Genomic DNA, 7,639 nt, shown 5'->3' on the forward strand with positions numbered 1-7,639 from the left:
TTTGTTTAGAATATGATATGATTTAGATATAAAGAATGAAACTATATGCAAATTAGGAGAGAATTTGCCTGTGAGATCTTTGAAGAAACACTATTATTACAGTCAATGAATTATTAGTTTTATCTAACTTCTATTTTATTTAAAAAAAAAAAAAAGACCTCTCATGCCCATCAGTTGGGGAATGGCTAAATAAGATGGTGGAATATTATTGTTCTATAAGAAATAATGAGCAGGCTTATTTCAGAAAAAGCCTTAAAAGACTTATATGAACTAATGCTGAATGAGGTGAGCAGATCCAGTAGAACACTGTATATAGTAACAGCAACATTATGTGATGATCAACTATAATAGACAGCTTTTCTCAGCAATTCAGTGGTCTAAGACTACAGAAACAAATAGCCTGGGACAAAAAATACCATCCACATCCAGATGGTTAACTATAGAGACTTTTTTTGTTTATTTACTTTTTCTTTCTCATGTTTTTTTCCCTTTTTTGTTTTGATTTTTCACAACATGGCTAATATGGAAATATTTTCAAAATGAGTATATATGTATAACTTATATCAGAAAAAATTTGGAACTAAAAATTTTATAAAATGAATGTTTAAAACTATATATGTAATTGGAAAAATAAAATACTATTAAAACAATTTAACAATTTCTACCTTAAAAATAAGCCATGTGATTTTATCTAAATTGTTGCTTTAAAAAAGATTGAAGGTAAATCCTAAATTTATGAAAGGTCCAAGTTTGTATTACTTTAATGATGGAAAACGAATTGTAAGATAAGGTCTAACTGATCTATGCTCATTGATTTGAATTTTGACTCCCTTTAGGTGTATCCTTGAAGTCGAGAATGTACTCACTTCTCTTCTCCTCACCTCTGTCTCTAACAGGTCCTGGCTTTAAGACTCAATTCAGAGACTATGCTATGGGGTCTCTTATATGAACTAGAGTTGTCAGTACCCTCTTTTTTTCTTCAAATTAACACCTATATGCTTATCTATTTATATACTACATCCTCAACAAAATATAAAGCTCATTAAGGATGTTTAGTTTTGAATGTCTAGCACCTTATACAGTATCTTTTACACAGTAGGTGTTTAATAAAAGCTTGTTAAGATTGAATTGAATTGAAAGGGAAGGAAAAATAGGCAATTAGAATAAATAGAAATCAATCTTTGAATTAAAACTAGACTTACTTTAGCCAATAAGACAACAGTTAAGATACAAATACATGGTCATATGGTTGAAACTGATCACAATTTTTTTTTTAAAGATGAGGACAATTTCATGTAGGAGATATAAAATGGAGTTGTAAAGATTTTACACTGGGAATCTGACTTTCCTTCTAACTATAGGAATACAGAAAAATTATTAGAGTCATCAGTACAAGCACGAAAGTTCATGACTTGGTGACTAATCAATCATCTGAAGACCCAGTAATGTCCAGATTCTCTTTAGTGTTTGATGATTTTTTTCCAGTAGATATGAAGGTGTCAAGTCCTAGCTGATGGAGGACAAGCTCAAGATTAAACCATGTGGGTAGATAATTTTGTTGTTCAATCATTTTTCATACATGTACAAGTCTTCATGATCCTATCTAGAGTCTCCTTAACAAAGATAGGGACTACTTTGCCCTTTCTTTCCCTAGCTCATTTTACAGATGAAGAAATTTGAGTCAAACAGGATTAAGTGACTTATCAGAGTTACACAGCTAATAAATATCTGATCAAATTCGAACACTAAGATTAGTCTTCTGACTATAGGCCAGGCACTCACTCTACTCTGTCACCTAGATTCCCCTTTAGTATTGTAGTTACAATGCAAATGCAAATAGTAAAGATAATTTTGATGTTGAATTATATGATGTGGAAACTTGGGGACACGAAGATTAGACAATCTCTGAAGGTCCTTCTAGTTCTAAAATTATGAGTACAAAACTCCCTGCTGAAAACATAACTCATGACCTTTTTTTGGTATGTAGAAATTTAACAACGTGTAGGCAGAAATGAATTTCTCAAAGCATTGCTAAAGTAGCAGCCAAGTTGAGTTCAAAATGGATTAGTGCCAGGTCAGCATAATGAAAATGAAGCCCTCCTAAGAGGTTACTCTTTCATTTGAGATTCTGGTCTTCTCTCTTTGGTGAATTCAAAACATTTTATTGCTAACATATATGAAATTTGGATTTGAGCTGATTCAGGGTGTAGCTTTACACACTTAATGTAATACTTTATGTTATTTTTAATGTAGGCAAATAACTGTTGGCAAAAGGATGGATATATAAAGGTTTAACCTGAACTTCACATCACATGAAGCATGTATGTCCATCTCCTTTATTGGAACTCTTTTCCAAAGTGAGCTGGGCTGAATAATTGCCAGTCATTAAGATGATGTAGGTCAAGTTGTACACAACAAAAATCATCTTTTTTTGCTCAATATATTTACAGACTGACCAACAGGTCTTTATATCCTATTTTTAATTGAAGTCTCTTCATTGTATGCCTAATTCCAATTATTTCCTCTATCTGTTTATATCTAATATTTATATTATGCCTATAGTATATTTATTCCAATAACTTTTTTTATTTTTTTTACTTCTCTGTATTCCTCCAAGTACCAACTAAAAGCTTATCTTCAACCAGAAGATTTTCTGGTCTTGTTTTTATCATTAATGCCTTTTAGAAGTATGTGTTGGTAAACAGTGAATGTTTGACAATTGGCTCTACAGAAAAAAAAAAGTGTGCTCATGACAGTTTTAAATTTAATTGCATATTAACATCTTCTCCATCACTTTTGTTAAATCTAGACATCAACCAAATAATAAACCCAATTCTAATTTGTAGTGTTTACAGATTGCCAACGTGTAAAATGCTTATACTGCAAAATGAACAATTGGCTGATTTTGAGCTAGCTCCTGCACCCCTTTGACTCTTCTGATTATCTCCAATTCATTCGTATTGTACCTAGTTTGTAGAGTTACTTATATATTGTTTTTCTCATTAAATATTGAGTTTCTTGAGGGCAGAACTAATTTTTTTCCTCTCTTTGTATCTTCAGTACTTAAAGCGCTTAGGATATAGTAAAAGTACTTAAATCCCTGTCCCTTGATTTGTCACTCAGTTTCTCAGTCTTTCTTCTGATATCAAAATGAATCTTTTAAAAGTTTTTTTTCTCCAGAGAAAACAACATTAATGGATTCAAGGTAATTGATATGTAAAAGAAACATTTGAAAAATGTAGCTACTTCAGCACACGCTGCAAACAAAGAAAAGAATTTTTTCGTCTCTAAAAGGATCTTGACCTATCATTAAGAATTTAATCATTTGAATCAAATCAGTTCCAATAGAGCAGTAATGAACTGAACCAGCTACACCCAGCGAAAGAACTTTGGGAAATGACTATGAACCACTACATAGAATTGCCAATCCCTCTATTTTTGTCTGCCTGCATTTTGGATGTCGTTTGGACATGTATACATATATTGTATTAATTTATATTTTAACATATTTAGCATGTATTGGTCAACCTGCATCTGGGGGAAGGGATGAGGGGAAAGAGGGGAAAAGTTGGAACAAAAGGTTTTGCAATTGTCAATGCTGGAAAATTACCTATGCATATATCTTGTAAATAAAAAGCTATAATAAAAAAAGGAAAAACAAAGAATTCAATCATTTTCTGGGGTCATTTGCCCTTTAATTTTTTTTTTTTTTTTAACCATTGTTCTATAGTTAGTTGGTTGGTTGCTGTACTTAGTTCTCCAAGAGGACCCAAATGACATCACTGTCACTTTGTCATTGTATTGGAGTCAAGATACAGCCTCAGATTGGCTGATCATATCAATACCATCTTGGAAGAATGGTATGTATGTATAACACAGATCGAGCACATGTAATCCACATAAATATTTGGTGTAGAGATGTCTCTAACTTTTCACATTTAATTTCTTTTGAGCTACTACAATTCTGCTTCACTCATAGAGCACAGTGCCTTCTTTGATGTGAGCATCCCATGCTGGATTATCTCTTACCAATGTCTCCTATGTCATAGAAGTGATTCCAACGTTTTTCAAAGAGCCCTCCAAAATGTCCTTGCATTGCTTCTTCCAACTTTCTCATGAATCCTTGCCGTGTGTGAATTCTCCTTAAAATAGACATTTCTGCACTCTTTGTTCTATTACCATTGCCCATCCTAAACCCCAGGTCATTCATATGATCCACTTTCTTGGCTTCTTCTCCCACGTTGCTGAATTCTACTACATAAAGTCATGCAAGTTCTCCAACTGAGTCCTCAAATTTACAAATTTATGCTCCTCAAGGATCTCACACATTTAGAGATGACCTATATGAGAGAATTTAACTGTAGGGTGAATAGGAAGTCCTCAAAGGCTTAAGTTTATATTATAGTAGCCAGGCAAAGTCATAGAGCAAGTATAAGAATTAAGAAAAATATTGGGAAAAAGAATGAGAGGGGAATAAGAGGGGAAATCACTGAAGGCACTGAAATGAAAGCTGATTTAAATGACATCTGACTTTGACACTCCAATGTGCAACAAAGTATTTGGCTCTTCTCTCTCTAAAGAAATGATTTTCCATAAGTTTAGAATGACTGAAAAACATTATTCTTTCTGTTTCAATACTCCTGAACAGAATTACTCTTGATGTTATGTTAGGAAGTTAACCTACTAAACTTAAAATCCACACACAAAGTGTTGCCTTACCACAATGTTGGCAGAGCTAACAAAGTGAGGTGGCAGAAATGTCAGTGATGTGATGTTACGTTAAGAAACCAGTCCCTTGTTTCTGCCTAAATTTGAATAGATATACAAATTTTTCCTCTCAATCAAGGGATTTGGGTTTTAGCTTTAAGCATACAACAAATATGTTGTTATCTTGCCTAATACATACACTTACAATAGTTATGTAGTCAATTACTTTCTGTAGATTTGCCTATGAAGGAAATGCCAGTATCGTAGCGTATCAACTCATACCTCAAATAACTCTCGTTATTTATGGCAAATCTACATTTTATTAATGTTTGTGCTATTCCCACACTTTAAAAGCACAAATAGAAATAGTTATATTTGGCCTTAAGATGGATCATAAGATAGAAAAGAGGTATATGATTCAAAGAGTGGAGGAGGAAGTTGAAATGTGTGGTATGGATCTTTTCACACATAAGTTGCTTTATTCTTTGCTTCAAGAATTATCACTGTAGGAGTAGCTTTTGTCTCTATGGGCCATGGAATATCAGATCACAGAACCTCTCTGGAAATATAACTCAAGCTTACTAACAGTTTCATTATTTTGAATTTCTGAATGCTGGATAACTTTTTTTTTTTTTTTTTTTAAGACAGGACACATACAAGTTTGTTTGGTTTTTTTTCAAATCTGTTGTATTTTCTAAGAGTCTTGAAAGTTACATTTATAGTAAGTATTAAGCATTACTACATACAAGATATCACATTAGGTTTTTGATAATACAATAATAAAAAATAACTACTATCCCTGAGGTACTTCAATTTGACTAGAAGATAGATTCATTCATTTAGGAAAATGAAAGAGAAATCCAAAATCCCTGTTGATTTTTAGATAAAGATAGCATGTTTTAGAATGTTGGACCACTTCAGGAACTCAGAATACAACTGTAAAACATTATTTATAAGCTATGCTGTCCCATCCTCATAGAATCAATAAAAGTCACACATAGAGATCTCTTTTGAGTACACTAAATGCCAGCAAGCAGCTATTGGTCACAATGTCTTACTGTACTTAGTTTTACAATAGAAAACTTCAGATTTATACCTCTTTAACCAGCCAAGTGGTTCTTGAAATCTCGTGAAGATGTCTGATACTTTAAACAACATTTATGCAATTCAGGTACCCCACAAACAAGGGAGGAAAGAATTTACCCAGAGACTCACATTTGATGCAAGCAGCTTCACACTGTGTCTTACGAAAGGATGAAAGATTAGGAATATATTATATACCATGATTTTTTTTCTTTCTCCAACAAATACATACATTGAATCCAAAAGAAGCAGATCAGGCTGCCAGGGATGTTTGAGGGTATCCTCCAACTTCAGCTCTGTGGGAGAAACATGAATTTAGCGTCACTTTGTTTTCTTTAGGTCTTGTGACATGTAAAGAGCTAACTCCCACTCTGCAGCTGAACAACCACTCCCTGTCCAAATATATTTACACACTGTGAATAGCAAATCCCATGTAGGACATCCCTAAAGGAGAATTCAACCAGATGGATAAATTAAAAGTTTTGGCTGAAAACTACCCACATATCCACCTGTACCCAGAAACCCATATACCATAAACCCACATACCCACACACACCTACATATACATAACTAGCATAAAATAATAAAGGTAGCATGCGCTGGTCTAAATCTTGAGACTTCTTCGGTACAACATTGCTTTTTAAATTACTTTTCTGCTTGTGTGATAGAAATATTTGGCTGATTAGGTGACACTGCTCATTAGGCAGTCATACTAGAATAATTCCTTCAGGATAAGAATCCAACCTGGGGCTCCCCACTGGGGGATTTGTCCCTACTATTCACTTCCTACATCTTCTCCAGCAGGTCCTAAGGAAATCTTGACATTTGAGCCCAGAAACGAGTCCTCCCAGGAAATTATCCTTTTGAGGGCTCCTACCACAATTTGGGGAGTCCCATCACCTGGGGAACTGAAGAATTCCATGACTGTATATTGACATAAGGCATGGAATAAAGGTAGTAACTAAAGGAGAAAACCAAATGTGATTTCATTGTTTTAACAAATTTCTAGGTGAGGAAATTCCCTCTACCAATGCTGTCTTCAATAATCTTAAAAGAACTGACTTTAAGACTATTTTATATGACTGATTTAAACCATCATAGGTCAGAAGGAAAACTTGAGCATTGATCTTCCTGGTTTTAAAGACAGCTCTCTATATACCATGTTCACTCTGATAAGACAGATATAGACATTAAGAGATATGTAGATAGATATAAACAGAGATATTTAGATGTATATATTCCTATTCTAAGTCTAGGATTTTTCTTATTTTATTCCATTGTGTGAGGTTGTCTGGATTCTAGTTCTACTTCTTTTAATTGTATGAGTATCTACTGTAATTTTAGCAAAAATGTGTGGTCCCCATGTATGGAAAGATCCATATGTTGCAAGGAGACTGTCCTTGTGTGGGGCTTGAAGGCAGGCAGAAAACCTTCCTCCACCCTTCTCAAAGGAAGTCTTTCATTCTTGCCAGAAAGGGAAGCAAAAGGTTGGAGCTATGTTAAGGACCATGCTTAAGTGTGAAGGGGCAGGACGATTCTCTAAAAGTCCCCACAACTGTGAATCATAATAATGCAGTTCTAGTAGTTGAGAATTGATGTGAGAAACCGGTCGGAGGCTCAGGTCCAACATCAAAGAATTCAGGAACCCAAAATCTGAATGGCAAAAGGAACTTTTAATTTTTTTTTTGCTTAAGAAGCTCTCTTAGCAGACAAATCTCTTGAGAAGATTTGCAAAGAATGTGTTAATAGAAACTTATTTTATGAGCAAATCGTGGCAGTTTGAGGGCAGTTTGAGCTGATCATCAGATCAAGATTTCCTAATTGAATGAAATCATTGTGAAGGCTTTTT

Source organism: Sminthopsis crassicaudata, chromosome 4 (genome assembly GCF_048593235.1).
Source record: "Sminthopsis crassicaudata isolate SCR6 chromosome 4, ASM4859323v1, whole genome shotgun sequence".
Classification (NCBI taxonomy): Eukaryota; Metazoa; Chordata; class Mammalia; order Dasyuromorphia; family Dasyuridae; genus Sminthopsis; species Sminthopsis crassicaudata.